The 21,205-nt window shown below is 39.2% G+C and overlaps 1 long non-coding RNA gene across 2 annotated transcripts in view; it reads left to right on the top strand.

Moving 5' to 3' along the window:
- Positions 1-21,205, top strand: part of LOC141581092 (uncharacterized) — a 159,067-nt gene that overhangs the window by 7,421 nt on the left and 130,441 nt on the right. For both annotated transcript variants that reach the window (XR_012513603.1, XR_012513604.1), the window contains exon 2: positions 4,156-4,305. This is a non-coding gene — a long non-coding RNA (uncharacterized LOC141581092). The remainder of the gene's footprint in view (positions 1-4,155; positions 4,306-21,205) is intronic.

Genomic DNA, 21,205 nt, shown 5'->3' with positions numbered 1-21,205 from the left:
ACAAATTGTAAAATCCATACAGAACACACAATATGCTCAGATAGCAAACCTGCACATGTACCCTCTGAAGCTAAAATAAAAGTTGAAATTATGAAAATAAAAATAAAAACAACAAAAAACCCCAAGTACATTATAACAACTGTTTACACGGTGTTTACATTGCATTAGGTATTATAAATAATCTATGGATAATCTAAAATATTAAGGAAAATGTGTGTAGTTTATATGTAAATTATTTGTGCAGATATGAGCATCTGTAGATTTTGGTGGGGTTGGGGGATAAAAGGGGTGTCCTGGAATCAATCTCCCATGGATGATAACTGTTTTATTAAAATCACCAAATGAAAGTTTAACTCATTAACTTTTAAAAATTACTTTATTAAACATGTGCTTTTTGACATAAGAATGATTTATGTTTCACAAAAGGTCCAAGTTCCCTGAAATATTTAGGATATTTACATATATGTCTATTTTTAAATTAATTAAATAAAAATTTATTGAGTACATGCTGTGTGCTAGGTTTTAAGATGGAGACTAGTAATACAAATAAGATAGTCATTTTCTGCTGTTAACAAACCCATAATACAATAAATAAACAGACAAACAATTGCAATGTAGTACAACATGGGTCATGATGGATACATGCAAATGATGCTAGGGAAGCATGCAGGAAGGATTTACAACTCAGTACCAGAGAAAGGAGTTGAGAAGATGGGGTACCAGAGAGATGTCAGATAAGGCTTCCTAGATTGTATGACTGATATGATTTGGCTCTGTGTCCCCACCCAAATCTCATGTCGAATTGTAATCCTCATGTATCAGGGGAGATACCTGAGAGCTAAAATAATGGCAATAAATGGCAGCCTCTTTTAATGTAGGCATCATGTTTTACATCTTTTCTGACTCTTCCCATTCTCAATTACTAAGTTAATATTATTGGTGGATTAACCCCTGTCATGGAAAGAAAAGCAGACTTCTAAGTTGTACAATGTGCATTAGGAAACGAAGTCTTTACTTAGACCCTGCAAACATTTGACCAGATCAATTCAGATCAATATCCTCAAATATGACTATGACACAATTGTAACAAATACAATGCTACATGTTTCAAAGTATTCCTCTGTATTGGCTACTATATTAGTCTGTTCTTACACTGCTAATAAAGATATACCTGAGATTGGGTAATTTATAAAGAAAAAGAGGTTTAATAGACTCACAAGTCCACATGGCTGAGGAGGCCTAACAATCATAGCAGAAGGCAAATGAGGAGCAAAGTCATATCTTACATGGCAGCAGGCAAGATAGCTTGTGCAGGGAAACTCCCTTTTATAAAACCACCAGATCTCATGAGACACATTTGCTATCATGAGAACAGCATGGGAAAAATCCACCCTCATGATTCAATTACTTTCTACCCAATCCCTCCCCTGACATGTGGGGATTATTACAACTCAAGGTGAGATTTGGGTGGGGACACAGAGCCAAATCATATTGGTTATTATTATCTGTGTTTGTTAAGGCATTATAAGAAAGAGGTGAGTTCCAGAGAGAATGCCAACTTGTAAGAGGAAAAGAAAAGAAACAGATACTGTCTAGAAATTTGGTGTCATGCAGGACTGGTAAAGCCATTTGCTTCTAGACTTCAAAAAGTACGAAATGGGACTTTGAAGTTTCTGAAAAATGGAAAGTGAACCTTCTCAGATTAACACATGTGGTCTTCCCAATCCTACTAGCCTCTGTGTAGTTGTCTTTAAATTGAAAGGCAAGAATTTTGGAACAGAAAGCAAAGAAGCAAGGCAGATACGAAAACTATGCCTAGGAAAAAAATCAGGGCATAGCTGATGGCACATGGAACCAACTGAAAGCCAACAGATATATTTTTAGGAGAAATATACAGCCAAAGAAAACATAATTTCCAACTAAAAATGCCTTTGACTATTAAGATACTCATACAATCTTTGGACCCTGACTTAAGGACAGAAAACAGATTGCAAAAGCTTTACAGATCTCATGGGGAGCATCGTCCTCAACACTGATTTCTGTTGTAGTCAAAGAGGATGATGGAAAAGAATAAACTTCCCAAAGGACTGAACCAATATCCATGGGGAACAGTGGACAAGAGATTTCTTCTTAAGATCAGAAGCAGGATTTAGTTAAATAATTGTGCCTACTCCCACAGTAGGGACCTATTGCAAAGCTTTCTCTACAGAATTTTGTCATGCTCTAAACTGGTTTCTATTTATTCCCTTCCCCTTCTACCAGGGAGTATTTGTTGCTGTCATCTGTTCTTATCCCATTATTATGTTTTGAGTATGTATAAAAAACCAGATAACCTGTATGTTTCTTAAAGATTGCTTTAAGCAGTCACAATTGACTCTAGGAAGAGGAAAATTAAAAACTTACATCACTGAGAGATCCTGGACTTTGAAGTAGATGTAATGACTCAATGAAATGTGGAGTCTTTGTTGTTGTTGCTGTTGTTGTTAAGGGAAGGAGTGAGCATATAAGCTCAAATAGTGATAAAATGGATATTTGGTCACTGTGGCAGATAAGCCTTTATATTTGTCAAACCTATTTGACCCATCTTATATACCCTAACTTGGGCATAAGATTATATATCTGAGCCTCCCTTAAAAGTGAAGCCATGCAATGCATTATTGCCATTGGAACGTGTGGAGAAGGTATGTGTGCTACTTGTACACTTGTTCCTTGCAACTCCTTGAAAAATACTTTACATGCTCTCTCTTTGTTTTAATACTGGGAATGATGAAGCCACTAGAAGGAAGGAATCTGGGTCCATGAGTCTTCACCTGGAAAAGAACAGCCTTGAAGAGGAACTTAATCAGGAACAATCTCTGCATATTTTATGATAAAGAAGCAAAATTTTAATTATGTTAAAATATAAAACTAAAACTTTTCATCGGTGACAAGCCACTGACATTTTTGAGTTCCTTGGTTACTGAAGCACAAAAGCATTATCTAGCTTACATTAAATAACACAATGTACTAGCACAGATTTTTGATGGTCCTCCTCTTGCTGTTTCCTTGGCTCTGTATTTCTGCTTAGCTATATGGTTCATGCTTCTGGCATTTTTGTTAATTCACAGAAAACTAAAAAGAAAAAAAGCTAATTTAAACAATCCACTTGTGTATCTTTCCAACAATTTCTGGCACACTCAATACTATAAAAGCTGAAAGCTCTGTCCTCAAGGAATTGTAAGGCAGCAGAAGACAAGACACAAACACAAGTAATGAAAACAAAGGTGAAAAAAGTACAGGGTGCTGAAGTTAAATAGAAAGCTCTGTAAGAATTCAGAGGAAGAAGTGATTACTTTCTGTATTACAAATTAAACGCAATAAATGTATGGCCCAAATTATTTTTAAAAATTCTGACTCTGCCCCTCCCTCCATTGCTAATAATTTATCACCTAAACATGCACTTTATCTGCTTCATGAAATATCCACTTCATATTTTAAATTCGAAGCTGATCCCTGCCTGCCACCCAGCATGTATCAAAATTGTCATCTCCTGTCAGTGGATATGTGCTCTTGGAATTAAACCAATTTCAGTTTTAACCTGAACAGACATCAGTAGACATAGAAAGCTAATTTCAAACAGAACATATACAAATAAATGTAAGTTCCTTAAGTATTATACATCTTGAGGGAGGTATTTGTGACTTTGCCCTCCACATGGACAAGCAACAAATATAAGATTCCTCACAGTTAAATACGTTTAGGTTTTCTAAAAGAGACATGAGTAGTCAGCTAATCCTGGGGCCTTTTTCAATGAGAAATACTTTCTGTGTCATCTGGCTTAAATACCTTCAGTGTTCCAAAGCTCACACCTCCCAGAAGACTTTTTCTGTGATGGATAGCTCAAAATCTCAGCTTCAGGTTTATGAATTTAAGCACGTGAATCACTTCCATTTGAACTTTATTCAACATTTGTTTCTTTCTTTCTAATAATTTTTCACTGATTCATTGAGGAAGGAATGTCATATGAGTGGAGAGAAATAACAAATCCCTATATGGAGTAAGAGGAATGAGAGAAGGTGCAGATATATGTCCACAGCTCCTCTGCTGGAGAAAGCTGGATTCAGACTCTGGGGCTTTGGCCTCACTGTGATTTATGCTTGTTTTATTCCCCAATAGGTGCTGGACAGTTACAGCCACTCCATCAGGATCACTCTGAGCCATTTCTCTCTCTTCAATGATGCTGAAACTTCTGTTTGGAAGAATTCCAGTTTCTAGTTGTTTACGTCCCATGCCCTCCAGGACCTCCCAAGACTGCAGGCAAACTCGGTGAGTTAATATGTCCTTTGGACATGCCAGTCTTTCCTTTGCTAAACTAATCTTTTGATCCCTTTGAGATGCTGCTGCCAAAAACCGTCTCCTGGAGTGGGTAGAGATGTGTAAGATGTGTAAGCGCGCGCACACACATATGTACAATTTAGGATGTAATTTCAGAAAACTCACATTCCGAAGACGATTTATGTACCTCAAATTAGGAATTCACGCATTACAGCAAAACAGAGTAATGGTCCCCTTTGGTTCCATTTAAATTACTAAGAATGTGCTAAACACTGACTCTGGTCAAACACGGTATTAGTCATTAGGCAAATGTGAATGAATCACACACCATCTAGGGGGAATCAGACATACACTTAATCTTTTTCTTTTTAAATTTTAAGTTCCTAGATACACGTGTAGGATGTGCAGACTGGTCACACAGGCCAATCTGTGCTGAGAAGGTTTGCTGCACCTATCAACCCATCACTATTATTAAGCCTGGCTTGCATTAGCTATTTTTCCTGATGCTGTCCCCTGCCCCCACCTCCCCAACAGGCCTCAGTGTGTGTTGCTCCCCTCTCTGTGTCCACGTGTTCTCATTGTTCAGCTCCCACTTATAAGTGAGAACATGTGGTGTTTGGCTTTCTGTTCCTGTGTTAGTTGGCTGAGGATAATGGCTTCCATTTCCATCCGTGTCCCTGCAAAGGACATGATCTCATTCTTTTTTATGGCTACATAGTATTCCATGATGTATATGTAACCACATTTTCTTTATCCAGTCTATCATTGATGGGCATTTGGGTTGATTCCATGTCTTTGCTATTGTGAATAGTGCTACAATGAACATATGCCGTGCGTGTTGTTTATACAGTTAACAGGGAAATCCCTTATGTGTTATCATTGGCTAAAAAGTGCTTGATATGGTTTGGATGTATGTCCCCTCCAAATCTCATGTTGAAATGTGATCCTCAATGTTGGTGGTGGCTAGGAGGTGTTTGGGTCATGGGAGCAGATCCCTTGTGAATGCTTGGTGCCCTCCTTGTGCCAATGAGTAAGTTCTTGCAAGATCTGGTTGTTTAAAAGAGTGTGGCACCACGTCCTGCCCCCTCATGTCCTCCCATGCCATGTGACATGATAGCTTCCTCTTTGCCTTCTACTGTGACTGGAAGCTTTCTGAGGCTCTCACCAGAAGCAGATGCTGGCACTATGCTTCACGTGCAGCTTACAGAACTGTGACCCAAATAAACCTTTATAAAGTACCCGGCCTCAGGTATTTCTGTAAATAAACACAAACTGACTAATGTAGTTCGACTAGTGAGACGACGAAGGATTTGGTTGTGATTTGTGCATACTTGACAGACTCTTGCAATAATTAAGTCGTTTACGTTCAGTCATTCATCATTGCATTCTTGCCACCCTCCAAATGATGATGTTAATGACATTCATAAACGGTAGGATTGTAAATGTTGGTAAAAAAAATAAGTAGGCAAGCTTAAGTAATAATTTCGTTAACTTTCAAATACCTCAGTGCACTCTTAAGAAAAATGACATTGTACTAGATGATTTCTAAGACTGATTCCAATTCGTTCTCTATGATTCAACGCAAAGTTATTTAAATTTTGCATCTGTTTTCTACTTGCCTGTTGATAAGGAAAGTCTTGGAAAAATGTCTGCAGTGTTTTTTGTTGGAGATATTTTGTCACTGCCAGAGTTGATGAGCACTTGACTCCACAGTTCTTCCCTGTCCATCAACTGCAAGAAATCCAGGCAGGCTGGTCCAGCAGGTATGCATCCTGCAAGCAGAGGGAGGCTTTTGCTCTTTCCCCACACAGGTTTAGGTAGATGAAAGCAATGTCATGTTCACAGAAGATTCTGAGGGTCAAAGTCAAAGAAGAGGATTCAAGTGAAGCTTCAGATGAAGAGGGTTGAAGCAGGTTTCAGAAGTCAGAATGCAGAACCATAAGATTAAAGATTCAGGTGTCAGTGGGTTCAAACAGAAAAGCAGGAGGGAGTCTGTGCAAATAGCAGGAATCGTGAGCTGTCACCAAGACAGGCCTCTCCTGTGTTTCCAGCGGCATGTTTTCAGTGGCCTGAATCCACTTAGAGGTCAGGGATTGGATCAGCATAAGCACAACTTCTGCTATGGTTTCTGCCACCCCTTCCGTAATGTTTGCTTCCAATTCCTTGCTACCATTATTGATGAATAATCCATGTACTAGGCTCCCAATGATCTATTTTTAATAATAAGTTGTTTTAAAGGGCGATTATAACCAACTCTCAGTCATCCAGAGGAGTAGAAAAGAGTGTGTGTGTGTGTGTGTGTGTGTGTATGCACGTGTGTTTGTGCATGTGTATATGTGTGTATATATACATACACACATACATATATACATATATGCACACACACAAATAATAGTATACTCATATTATTTAGAACTCCCATTTCAACCAACAGTTTTAGTTAATATCCCATCAAATCATTCAATGGAATTGCCGGTAAATAACCAAATGGTTTGGATCTTATGCCCTTCATCTGTCTTTTTTTCTTCTCTTTTCTCTTCCCATCTGATAGAGATTAGATGTAGTAAGACCTACCCTTTGATTACTCTAAGTCAACGTGTGTTGCATTCCTGTCCTCTGTAAATAATATTCTGTGGCAGCCATTCTGCTAGAACCCTAGGAGAGGGCAAAGAGCTAAGGTCAGTCTGGGAAACAGAAGAAGAATGTGCTGTTAGGAAAGTCTTACCCAAACAGAAAAAAGAGGGGAGCTTTCCAACTGAATCATGGGAAGCAAGAGAGAGACAGAAGTAGAACAAGGAAGGTAAAGATCAAGATTCCCATTTCTTGTCAATTAGTGCAGTCACTGTGGTAAAGAGTATGGAGGTTCTTTAAAAAACTAAAACTAAAAATATCATATAATGTAGCAATCTCACTGCTAGCTATATATCCAAAAGAAAGAAAATCAGTATGTAAAAGAGATAGCTGTATTCTCTTATTTATTGCAGCACTATTCACAATAGCCAAGATAAGGAATCAACCCATTGCTACCTAGACTTGAGTGTACATCTCCAGAAGTAGGGTCAAGGCGCTGTAGAAACTTCCAAGAAAGTATAGGGGACACCAGGAACATCAGGACTGGTGGTTTATTTCCCAAGGCCCAACAGAGGAAGGCTGTTGGTTTCTAATACAGCAAATGACCTGTTGAGGGTACTTTTAGCAGACAATGGGAATGTAAGTAGAAGTTATGTGTGCTACTTGTAGACTTGGAAGCTACTTAAAGATAATGAAGCAAGCAAGAGAGAGAGATTGAGAGAGAGAGAGAGAGGCTGAGAGGTTGAGAGAGAGAGAGCAAGAGAGAGAGAGAGCAGCAGCAAAGGAGGACTAGCCCCTGCTCTCCCAATGCTGGCAGCTTGCTTTAATGCTAAGAAGACCATGGGATTGGAAGAGTTCTAAGTTCTGCAAGAGAAGGCCCCTGCAGATAAAACCCTCAATGAGTAGAGGGAATGTCAAACTCAGTGGTTAGTAGCAATGAATGCTATCACACTCCAAAAGGCTGGAGGGGGACATTTGTACCTCAGAGGATGCTGGTTCTAGCCAAGCCCAGCTTGCTATTCTGCAAAAGAGACTAAAAGAGATTCAGAGGATCCTATCAATGGCTTCATATACCAAGCAAGGTACTTCCTAAGAGAAGAAGGAGAAGGGTGTAGAACTCTGAAAGCAATTGTTCTTAACAATGAAAGGAGACTGTATAAACTGGAAAAGACAGATACATTGTTAATGGCTAGGTTTGAATTTCTCTACCATCCAGTGAGTTGGAAAGGAGGGGAGATCATTACAAAAGCCAATTTTATTTGCCCACTTGAGGGCACAGTGAAAAATCTGTGTCATGATCTACTAATGATCAGGAAAAAGATCCAGAGATAGGCAGTGGGAAGAACAAATAAGTAAGATAATGCAGTGGCAGAATAATTAGCTTCTGAATAATTAAGATCTTTTGATAATCAGAACTTCCCATTATTCTTACAGAGGTAGAGACTCACTTCTGAAGGACTGAGTTTAATTCCACCCTAAATGCAGAGATGGATGTGGGTTTTGCAGATATTGAGTCCTTTTGTTAAATATTAATCTTATTTTACTCTTTTATTTATCTCACCTTAATCTCTTTTAAATATTAATCTCATAAAATGTCTTCACAAAAATTAATTGATTTTTATATATTTTATACTTGTGCCCATGATCTGGATGGAAAGACTGAGGACCAAAAATCAACCATTGTGAGTTAGCACCAGTTGGACAATGAGAACTTAGTGCTAGGATCCTGTTTCACTCCAGGTCATGTAGTCCCCCTTGGCTCTGCAAAACTAGAGCTTAATAGTCATTCCCAGAGTAACTTTCCTCTAACAATGACATGGCATTTGAATGACTCTTTAACTGCACACTAATGCTCAAGTAGATACTATTTTCAGAATTAATGAAAGGGCAAAGACATTTGTTGACATTGCTTGGAATTGCACAGAATTGGCAATTGTAAATTCATCCTACCAAAGGGCCAGTGGAAAGAAAGCTCTGCTTTTACATTCTTAGAGTGCAAAGAAAGAGTGGTAAAAGAATGGGTCAAATTCTCCAAAGAAAGATAACTAGGATTTACAATTGAGAACTGTCCCAATAACTTTCTTAAAATCACTTCACAAGCAAAAGTATCACCCAAGCAGGGAAGCATCTATTCAAAGCCACAGACATCCTTCAGTGCTTGGCTCTGACTTCTGAAAAGGGAAGATATAAAAAAGAATTCTAATAAAGATCACAACTTAACCTTCATGTCTGGGTCCCAGCAGCTCTATCCTTCTGACAGTACTGAGAACCCAACTTAGGTGGAACACAAGAAGTCTGGAACACCTAATAGTAGCAAAAAGGGTTCTTGTTATTCTAGACATGATAAAGGCAAAAATAGAAGCATAACTTGAGAATGATCAACATGACTGTTAATTTTAGGATAAAAATATATGCATAGAAATGCAACAAAAACAAAAACAGACAAATGGGATTCAATTAAACTAAAAATCTTCTGCACAGCAAAAGGAATAACAGAGTAAACAGACAACCTACAGAATAGGAGAAAATATTTGCAAATTATGCCTCCAACAGAAGACTAATATCCACAATCTACAAGGAACTCAACTCAACAAGGAAAAAACAAACAACCCTGTTAAAAACTGGGCAAAGGACGTGAACAGACATTTCTCAAAAGAAGAAATACAACTGCCAACAAACAGATGAAAAAATGCTCAACATCACTCGTCATCAGAGAAATACAAATTAAAACCACAGTTGGATATCATCTTACATTAGTCAGAATGGCTATTATTAAAAAGTCAGAAAACAGCAGATGTTTGTGTGGTTGCAGAGAAAGCAGAGTGATTAAATGCTGCTGGTGTTAGTGTAAGTTAGTTCACCCTCTATGGAAAACATTATGATGATTTGTCAAAAAACTAAAAATGGAACTACCATTCAACCCAGCAACCCCACCACTGGGGATTTACTCAAAGGAAAATAGATCATTATATTAAAAAGACACCTGCACTCATATGTTCATTGTAGCACTATTCACAATATTAAAATCGTGGAATCAACCTAAATATTCATTAGTGGTTGACTGGATAAAGAAAAGGTGGTATATACACACCATGGAGTACAACACAGTCATAACAAAGAATTGAATCCTGTCATTTGCCACAACATAAATAGAGCTGGAGGACATTGTCATAAGCAAACTCAGAAACAGGAAGTAAAATAGTGTATCTTCTCACTTATAAGTGGGAGTTAAACAATGGGTACACATAGACATAAAGATGGAAATAATGGACACTGGGAATTCCAAAAGGGGAAACGATGGGAAAGGGATAAATGATGAAAAATTACCTATGGGTACCATGTTCACTATTTGGGTAATGGATACACCCGAGGCTCAATCTCTATCAGCAAGCAATATACCCATATAACAAACATGCACATGTATATACTGAATCTAAAATAAAATAAAAACACATGCATAAATACTTCAATGTATATCTATACTTATTCAAAAAATAAAATATAAGCTATAGCCCTGTGTGATGTGTTACCATTCGCTGGTGAAACCTTTAGCCAAGAGCATTCAGGGATGTGATCCTGCCCCAGCCTACCTCCTCTTTGCAACCTGGTTTTAGAATTTCTTTCTAAACCTCACTGCTGTTCATGTTGCCTGTTAATCCCACTAGCCCATCTCCAACTGAGCACTCACATGTCATCACTGCCAGTATGCTAGTTAATTATGGCGATTCCTGAGGGCTTTTGTGTGGTTGCTGGAAACTTGGACTTACAAGTATTGAGCTGACAATGGTTTAATTGCATTTCTAGATCCTCATCTATTTCGATGCCTATAGTTTGATGCAGTTCCCTAAAACAGAGTTTTCCTCTTTCTCCATGGGAAGCAGTATACAAGTTCCATGGCTGCTAGTAGAAAGAGAAAGGCTTGTAGCTTGGTTGGAACCTGAAAAAATTTTCTTCATCACTTAGAAATCACTCCCATTCTTATTGTAAGATTCAATGTCCCATGCTAAGGCACTGGGATTGTGTGCCACATATTGCCTTTCTGGGGCTTTGCTACTTCTTGCCCACCGGGATGAATGTTGCACGAATATCCTACTTCCACTGTTTTGACTTGCAGCTCTAGAGCCTTAGGTCTGACTGCACTACAAAACAGCCATGACAACTAAAGCATATGTACATAAGAACATATATATACACACATAGACATATATATTTATGTCAGAGTCTATATGTATGCCTATGACATATAACACACATAGTATATATATACTGGATGTACACCAGTATATATATATATATATATATATATATATATATATATATACACACACACACACACACACACATATACACACCTCTGTGTGTGTGTGTGTGTGTGTGTGTGTACCATATATGCTGGTATGTGTGTATGTGTGTGTGTGTGTGTGTGTGTGTGTGTGTGTATACACATACCGATGTCAGCCTGGAAGTTATTCCATCCAATCAATCATACTGCTATTGCTGGAAATAATTTCCAAACTTGGCTCTTAAAATGTCCTTTAGAATCTATGGCACAAACTTCTTAACATCTTCTGTGGTGACAATCTTCATTCATGGAAAACAGGCAAAAGTGATTTCGGGAAAATTCTGGCTAAAATATGGTTGATTAACGTGAAGTAAAATCGGTTGAAATTTTCTTTTTTCCTTCTTTATTTGACAAGTATCCACTTTTTTGGAGAATTTTCATAAGACAGAAGAAATCAGTGAATGATGGCACAGGCTTTTCTCTTCCCACAGAATCTTCAGTTTTTACATCACTCTGCTGGACTATTTGATGCTGGAGGATGAAATCTACATGAACAATGCATTATGTCAAATAAAAAAATCAATGTTTATTAATTTAATGAAATTGCCACGTAGGCTTTCTGGGATCCCCAAGATGTGCCATTTTTCTATTATTAATTTAGTTTTACTATAAGAAATTGGCACAAACTATTATGGATGCTGCAAATCCAAAATCTGTAGAGTCAATGTCCCCATTTGAGTTTGAAGGCCAGTAGGCTGGAGAATTCTCCCTTACTTGGAGGAGGTCAATTGTTCTACTCAGGCCTTCCACTGATTAGATGAGGCCCACCCACAGTATGGAGGGCAATCTGTTTACATGAAGTTTATTAATCTAAATGTTAATCTCATCCCCAAACACCCTTCCAGTGGACACATAAAATTATCTATCATAAGTGCACCCCTTATCAACTTGGTGCCCCTGTGCCTCTCCATAAACCAAGACTAATCTCCAAACCAAAAAATAGACAATAACAAGTTTATACTTCCAGCTAGCATTCTTCAACTCCCTTGTGAATAGTGCATCAGTCCTTTCCCCTGAAGAGGATGCAAAGTCCTTGGATAATATTTGTTGTTCTCTTTGATCTTCCATGACTCTAGTACTATAAGGTAAAGTTAACAATACTTAAATACTATGATATAAAGTCAATACCTCTTACATTACGTGAAAAAGGAATAAAAGAGAGAAGAAAACAAAGTTATGTGCTATATACACACATATATATTCAAAAAATAAGGAGAAAATGCTCATGACAATTACAGTATTTGTTTCTATAACTAGTCACATGGTCATAGCTGATATTGGTAACTATCTTCTTCTCCTACTTATTACATATTACTTTTGCCTTCAGTAAGCAACTCAGCCTGTCATGGTCCTTTACCTGGTGGGGCCAGTAGTCCTGCCGGGATTTGGTTGTTGCAGTTTCTCATTAATTTTAATCACGCAGCATGATAATAATAGAAAACTCCCTAAAGGGTCTCCTATATTCTAGATATACCCTTTCTTACCTCCATTTTGGAATAGCAGTCCAATTTTCCCTTATAGTCAGAATCAATCACTCCAGACACCATAGTAACTCCCTTCCTTGCCTGTTAATTCGCAGATATGGTGAGCTCAACATGACTGTGTGGCAGTCTTAACTTCCAGTTCAACAGAATCATTGTATCTTCTGATGAAAGCATTCCTTCCTTTGAAACTAATAGTTCAAGGCCAGCAGAGTATATCATTATGGATACAAAAAGCAACATTTTGTTAGTGGTCATGAGGACCAACAGTGAGTGGTCTTGCTCGCATTTCTAGCCCTTGATTCCTGGACTTATGAATTCAGGCTATGGGAGAAGCAGCACCATATTTGGATGCGGACTCAGCATATACTACTGGGGATCCTTGGCCCAGCAGTGCAGGTGTTGCTACCTAGCTGGAACCATACTGAGTCTTCAAAAGGCTGCTCCACCATTTCAAGACTGCTGTTTCAGGATGGTGGAAAACATTACAAGACCAGTGAATTCCATGATCATGGAGCCATTGCCACAGTTCATTTTCTGAGAAGTGAGTTCCTTGATCAGAAACAATGCTGTATGGAATCGATGATGGTGGATAAGGCATTTAATAAGTCCACAGGTGGTAGTTTTGGCAGAAGTATTGTGTGCAGAGAAGACAAATCTATATCCAGAGTAACTGTTTTATTTCAATAAGAACAAAACACTGTCCCTTCAATGATGGAAGTGGCCCAATATAATTGACCTGCCTCCAGGTAGCTGCCAGATTACCCAATAAATAATGCATATTGGAAATTCAGTGCTAGTTTCTGCTGCTAGCGGATTGGAGAGTTCATGCACAACCCCCACCCTTGCCACCAGAGCCACTCTGTTTATGAACCCACTGAGGAATGACAAAAGTGGTTGGAAAAAGAGACTGCAAAGATAATCTCTGTTGTAATTTAGCCACTCAAAGTGTGAGATTCTGGGTTTGGTTTTCAGCAATCTCAGCCCCACAGCTATAGGAGATGGGGTTTCTTTCAAGGCAAACATAGAAGCTTTCTGTTCTTTTGTATGGCACTTAACCTAGGAATTGGTATTCCTGAGCTGATCTTCCCCCGTCCCCCCCACTTCATCTAGTAATATCAGAAGCAACCATCCAATTTGATTGTAATCATTTGTCTGACAAAGATTTTCAAAAATATCATATACTTGGTCTCCCAGATCTTTGCTTCTTATAAGTAATTCATTAGGAGTATCCAACTGTAATATTTTATATATATTGCCAGATCACACCCTAGGCTATGAGTGCTTTTCTTTATTACTGAAAATAGAGTAATTAGTGCTTTAAATGTAATCATATTAGAGCTCCAATTCCAGAAACTCCAAAAGCAATTCATAAAATTCATCTTTAAGATAGTTTTTCTGTAGCCACTCTCAATGCTAAAATCTGTATGTAAGGGTTTTTCAGAAAAATAGAACTAATAGAATATACATATTAAGAGGTTTATTATATGAAGTTGGTTCCTGTGATTATGGAGGCTGGCAAATCCAAAATCTGCAGATCCAGTGTCCAAGCTTGAATCCACTGGTTGGCAGGCTGGAGCATTCTCTTTTATTTGGGGGAGGTAAATCTTTTGTTCTACTCAGAACTTCACCTTATTGGATGAGGCCCAGCTGCATTACGGAGTGCAATCTGTTATACTCAGTCTATCAATTTAAATGTTAATTGCACCCCAAAACACCCTCACACAAACACCCAGGATGTTAGATTAAATATGTGGGTACCCCATAGCCCAATCATGTTGACAAATAAAATTAACTATCACAATACTCTGTCTTCACATTTTCACATCGTCACCCAAGAGAAGGGCACAGTCATGATAGATATTGTCCCTAGAGCATCAGAATGTTCAAGGTTTGCAAAGCTAATGCAACTCTATGTTGCAGATGGACATAGAGAAGACTCAAGTGACTCAACTGTTCAGGAGGAGAACCTAGTTTTAGAACGAAGTTTTTGAATTCTTATGACCATATTCTTTTCATAATTCTTTCTCACTATCCTTTCTATGACATCAATATTTTTCTGTGGAATGGATCTGTATGTTTCTTTACTTTTATTGCTTTGGCCATCGTTGTTAAGGTTTGGAGGATATTTGAATCAATCAGAATTTTGACAGGATTCATGATTGTTTGCAGCTTTGTGTCATTATAGTATCTTTCCAAATGTCTTCAAGCCTCTATGTGCCAATCAAAAACAATCATTTGACATTTTATACCATTTACTTCTTTTAATATCCCAGCTGTCTACTTGGCAAGTTGGCTTAACTTTATCCAAATTTGATGTGAATTTATTCTTCTGATTAACAGTTACTCATTGGTATCTTGCCACACAGCAATATACACTCATGTTTGCCCTAACTAAAAGTGAAAAAGTACTTTTCATTTGGGGCAAGCTGAAATTTTCCATTTCAGCTTGGAGAAGAAGTATCAAACTAAATGCTCCTGACAATTGACTCTGAAATTTTACTGAAACTAAATTGCTTGGAGACCTTGATCTAGTTTATTTTTTGGAATATCAGTGAAAAGAGTAGAATTAATTCCTTCCTTCCTTCCTTCCTTCCTTCCTTCCTTCCTTCCTTCCTTCCTTCCTTCCTTCTTTCCCTCCCTCCCTCCCTTCCCTCCCTCCCCTCCTCTCCCCTCCCCTCCCATCCCTTCCCCTCCCCTCAAAATATTTTGATTAGCTACTCATCCTGGGTGCAGGAAATAAAGAATACCCAACACTTAGGATGAACAAAGATGGCATCATAAAACTTTTTAACTCTTCTTAGTCATAGAAAAGCTGAACCCTAAGCCTGGGTGTGGCTGTGGTGGTGAATGGCATCTAGATTTAAGAACTCGTGAAAAGGAAGAATCATAATTTCCCTTCTGAAAGGAGAAGGCATAGGGTAGAGTATTTTTCTACCCAATGAGACATTGTAACATAGGCATCTCCAGCCCAGACGTCTCTTAATGGGTATCTTTACACGAGTATCTAGTGGGTATCTCAAGCTGAGCATGTCAAAAAATATATATATTGCTCTTTCCCTCCTATCTTAAGATCTATTCTTCTCATAGTTATCATCTCTCAATCAAAACAACTTCATCCTCCCAATGGCTCAGGAAAAACCGTTGGAATTATTCTTTTTTTTGAGACAGAGTCTTGCTCTGTCACCCAGCTTGGAGTGCAATGGTATGATCTGGGCTCACTGCAACCACCACTTGGGGTTCAAGCGATTCCCCTGCCTTAGTCTCCTGAGTAGCTAGGATTACAGGCACGTGATACCATGCCCAGCTCACATTTGTATTTTTAGTAGAGATGGGGTTTCATCATATTGGCCAGGCTGGTCTCGAACTCCTGACCTCCAGTGATCCACCCCCCTTGGCCTCCCAAAGTGTTGGGATTATCGGCCTCAGCCACCACGAGGCCTAAAATCATTCTTGAATCTTCTCTTTCTCTTACCCCCAACGAACAGCAAGTTCTATCAGCTTCAACTTCTTACTATTTCGATTACTACCACCACCCCACGTTAGTCCAAGTCACCACCATCTATGAATTATTCTCCCTGATTTTACCTCCTCAGCCCACTTAGAGTCTATTCCTAACTCAGCATTCAGTGTAATCTTATCAGAATACAAGTCAGATTATGTTACTTCCCTGCTCAGAATTCTTCAATGGTTTCCACCTCAGACAGCATAAAAGCCAAAGACTTTACAACAGCCCAGAAAGTGCTTTGCTTTTCTGACCTTGCTTCTATGCTGGCTTATGCTCCTTATACTCAGTTTACTGACTGCAGCCACACTGACCCCCTTGTTTCCCCTTGAAAACTCCCACCTGCTCCCTCGCCTTCTCTGGGTATTAGCTCAAATCCCCCTCTTCAGCGGCACCATCTCTGAGTACCAAGTTCAAAGTTGACCCCTTGGTACTCCTTTGTTCCCCTTTCTCTGATCAATCACTCCCATTTAATATATAATATAATATTTTTCCTGGTCACTTTGCTTTGCTATTGAAGTATAAGCTCTATAGCAGCAGGAATTTTGTCCGCTGTGTTCACTAATCTATCCCAAATGTTTCATATTATCTCTGTGACCAGGGAGACATTAAATATTGCTGAATTAAATGCAACGAACACCCCAGTCCCAAACCACGTCTTACACTGTGGGACCTGGGGAAAAAGTCCCTCAGTCCTGGCCTGAAAGATACTTTGGCGGCTGCCCAGTGTTCTGCACCCGGAGCTGTGGCTTCCTGTCTTCTTCAGCACGAGTAGAGTCTCAGCCATGAATGAAGGCTGCTGGGCATCCCATGCATTTAAATGAAAAAGTAATTAAAAGGGATTTCGTTGGAAATGATTTCTTGACATGGCTTCAGGCCTCCTCAGAAGTGCTTCCTAGGGATGGTCTATGCTTCCTTCTTATATGCGGCCGCTCCCTGGCACAATGTTAAACAAAACCGATGCCTCTTTTCCAAGGCTGTGTGCAGGTGACCTTTTCGTCCTTCTTCACACTCCCCATCCCAGATGAGCCTGTGTTATCATGGAACATTCCAATTGAAATTTTACTAAATCCTACCAGATCTTGTGTGCCTTAGTCTAGTACTTACAGTTAAGTAGCCATTTCAGCAGGACCACAAAAATAATGTTCACCTGAGGACCTCATTTGCATGTGGTGCATGAATGTAATATGTGTTTTATTTTACTGATATTTTGTAGGCTATTGAAAAAGTATTTGAGAAAAAAACAGCTCCTGCTGTGGTCAGAGGTACACGGTGGAGTGTGGGCAGGGGAGGGGGACTCCCGGATGTGGATGGGCTGTGATATCTAAAATGCGTACATCAGGGTATGCCGCTGTAGGTAGGGTGGTCAGGAAAGGCCTCTGTGGGAAAGAGATGTTTGAGCAGAAACCTGAAGGAGGCAGCAGAGTAGATATTGATGTTGTAGGTAGAAGCAATAATAAATGCAAAGGCTATGGTAATAGACTTGGCATTTGAGGAACAGAAGCTGGAGTTGCTAAGGTAGGTGAGCAAGGAAAAGAAAGTAGCATGTGGAGCTGAAAAGGAAGCCAGGAGCTGTATTCTGTAAGGCCTTGAATCTGGACTTCAGTGTGCCAGGGAGCCTCTGGAGGGCTTGGAGAAGGATGGGGCTAATGTCTGACTAAAGTTTCGGAAAGATCATTCTGGCTGATTAACTGGAGTGAGGATAGGGAGAGGGCAAGCAAGATGAAAGAAGAGAGACCAGATTGGCTGAGCTCACAGGATCCAGGCAAGACATATTCAAGCTCTCACTAAGATGATAGTGGTGAAGGAAGTAAGGAGTGGGCAGGTTCAGGATGGGTTCCAAAGATAGAGCTCACAGGATTTGCCATGGGGTGGATGTGCTATTTGTGAGAGAGAGAGAAAAAAAGGATTTGAAAATGACTCCAAGAATTTCACATTTTGGCCCAAGTAACTGGCAGAATGCAATTGCCATTTACTGAGATGAGAAAGGCTTGGAGGGAAGCAGTTGGTAAGGAAAACAAAGAATTCTATTTTCCACATGCTACATTTGAAAACTGGTATTAGGTATTTAAGTGGAGATGTCAAGGAAGCTGTTGACTGTGCCAATTGGAGCTCAAAAGGTAGTAGATTCGGAGAGTCTTTTTAGCAGATCTGTGACCCTTATAACTACTGAACTAATAAGGTAGTTATTAGTTATAATAAATACCTGGAAAAGTATTTATTTATTTGTATACTTTCAACTTTTATTTTAGATTCGGGGGTCCATGTGCAGGTTTATTACATGAGTATATTGTGTGATGCTGAGGTTTGGGGTATAAGTGATCCTGTCACCCAGATAGTGAGCATAGTACCTAGTAGGTAGTTTTTCAGTACTTGCCCCATTCACTGTCTCTTCCCTCTAGGAGTCCCCAGTGTCTATAGTTGCCACATTTCTGCCCATGTGTACCTATTGTTACACTCTCACTTACAAGTGGTATTTGATTCTTTGTACCTGCACTAATTCACTTAGAATAATGGCCTCTAGTGGCATTCACGTTGCTCCCAAGGACACAACTCATTCCTCTTGATGGCTGCATAGCATTCTATGGTGTATATGTACCACATTTTCCCTATCCAATCCAATGATGATGGGGGTCTAGGTTGATTCGGTATCTTTGCTATTATGAATAGTGCTGTGATGAACATGGGAGTGCATGTGTCTTTTTGGGAGAATGATTTATTTTCGTTTGGGTTTATACCTGGTCATGGGATTGCTGCATCAAATGGCAGTTCTGTTTTAATTTCTTTGAGAAATTTCCAAAGTGCTTTCCACAGTGGCTAAACTAATTTATGCTCCCTCCAACAGTGTCTAAGTGTTCCCTTTTTCCACAGCTTCACCAGCATCTGTTATTTTTTTACTTTTTATGAATAGCCATTCTGACTGGTGTGAGATGGTATCTCATTGTGGTTTTGATTTGCATTTCTGTGATAATTAGTGATGTTGAACATTTTTTCATGTTTCTTGGCCAGAAAGTGAGCTTAGACAGGGAAGAGGTATGAGGACTGACTTCAGGGTATTCCAGCACATAGAATATGGCAAGAAGAGAAGAATCCAATATAGGAAACTGAGAAGGAGGAACCTGTGAGGTGGGTGGGAGACTCTGAGAGTGCCCCATCCAATATTATCAAGAAGGAGAGAGAAATCAAGAGTGTCCGCTGGAGCTGGGAGCTGATAATACAAGACCAGAGTGTTAGTTAGCCTTGGATTTGTCAGGTTTGTGGTTGTAACGAACACTCAATTGGAGGGAGAGAAGAACAACTTGGATAAAGTACAAAAATAGGCCGAACTAAACATGGCTGATGGATGTAACTGTGGTAAATTATTATGAAAAGCAAACAAATGCTGAATACTAAATTTAGTGGAATATTTACCTGGGATGGGGGAAAGGTGGTGGGATAGGAGAGTCACAGGAGGAAGTCAGCAGACTGGGAATGTTGTATTACATGGTGTGGCGCCTATGTGAATGTTCACTTTCTTTTTATTCTTTATCACTTTTTACCTGCGCAAATGTTACAGACAATCTTTTGTCCTCATTCAACACCTTTGAAAATAACTATAACATTTTAAAAAAGTGAATTGGAAGCAAACTTGGTGTTCGTAACACTACAATCTGAAATTTGATGCAGTGATCACAGAAATGTGTTTTATTATGAGGCTTCATAAATGACTTCTGTGTTGTGTGTATTCTTTTCTAAGTATAAAATAAAACAAAAATGAAATAAGAGACCCCTGGGAAGTAAAGACGTGAAACCTCCAGTGCAGGAAACTTTTAAAGAACTTTGATCAGGAGGCCGAGGCAGGAGAATTGCTTGAACCCAGGAGGCAGAGGTTGCGGTGAGCCGAGATCGCGCCATTGCACTCCAGCCTGGGTAACAAGAGTGAAACTCCGTCTCAAAAAAAAAAAAAAAAAAAAGAAAAGAAAAGAAAAAAAAAAGAACTTTGATCTAAGAAAAGCAGAGTATTTAGGCAGAGGTTGAAGTTTGATGTGGGATCAGGAGAGCTTACTGTAAGGATGGGAATGATTATTGGCATGCTTGCCTGTAGAAGGGAAAGGTCAGGGAGAAAATATGATGACACAGGAAAGTGAGGGATAACTTGAGGTTTATGCGGGAAGCGAATGGGACCTACTGCACGCCATTGCAGTTGTTTTTAGAGCTGAGCAGAGGCCATTTACCCCCACCTCAGGAGGAAAGGACCAGTTAATGGCACAGATGAAAGGGAGATCTGCACCCATTCTGAGTGGTTCCCAGCTGTGGCTGCACACTGGGATACAATAGAAGCTTTTAAAAAATGCCTAGCACCTGGACCCCAACTCAAATGAATCAAACAATAGCTCCTCAGAACAAGGCCTTGGCTTCAGTATCATTTAAAAACTTCCCTGGAAATTGTCATATGCATCCAGGGTTGAAAATGGAGCTATAGCTTCTGAAAATGTATTCAACAAATAAAACAAGAAGGAAAATTGTGGTAGTGAATGAATTTGTCATTCTTCAATGTAGCAGAGCACTCAATAACCTGAACATAGAGATGTTGCTTAGAAAACTCTCTTGGTCTCCAGCTAAGCTCTATCCTGGATGCTTGTAAATTCCCTTTTCTCTCTGTACAGCTTCTATCCTGAAATCTACTGTCCATAAAACTTCATTAGCATTCCCAGAGTACTTTCGTTTGGCAGAATATTTCAACACGGGGAAGGGAAACACATACTGTCTTACCCACAGGAGGAAAACAAAGCTCACAGAAAAGAGAAGTAAATAGGGTTTCCTGTGCAGACATGATGGTCAAAGTCAACATATGCTTCATTTTCAGTTTCTCAGACTATTGAGTCTCACTCCTTTCTTCTCCCGACAGTGTCCCTTAAAGACCTCTGTGACATTTAGAACTGGGAGAATCCTTGGAAATATCTACACTGATGGTTTGCTATCTTTTCTTCAAATCCCCAAACACTGTATCTT

The sequence above is a fragment of the Saimiri boliviensis genome, chromosome 14 (genome assembly GCF_048565385.1).
Source record: "Saimiri boliviensis isolate mSaiBol1 chromosome 14, mSaiBol1.pri, whole genome shotgun sequence".
In the NCBI taxonomy this organism is placed as follows: domain Eukaryota; kingdom Metazoa; phylum Chordata; class Mammalia; order Primates; family Cebidae; genus Saimiri; species Saimiri boliviensis.
This window is presented reverse-complemented; position numbering and strand designations above follow the sequence as displayed.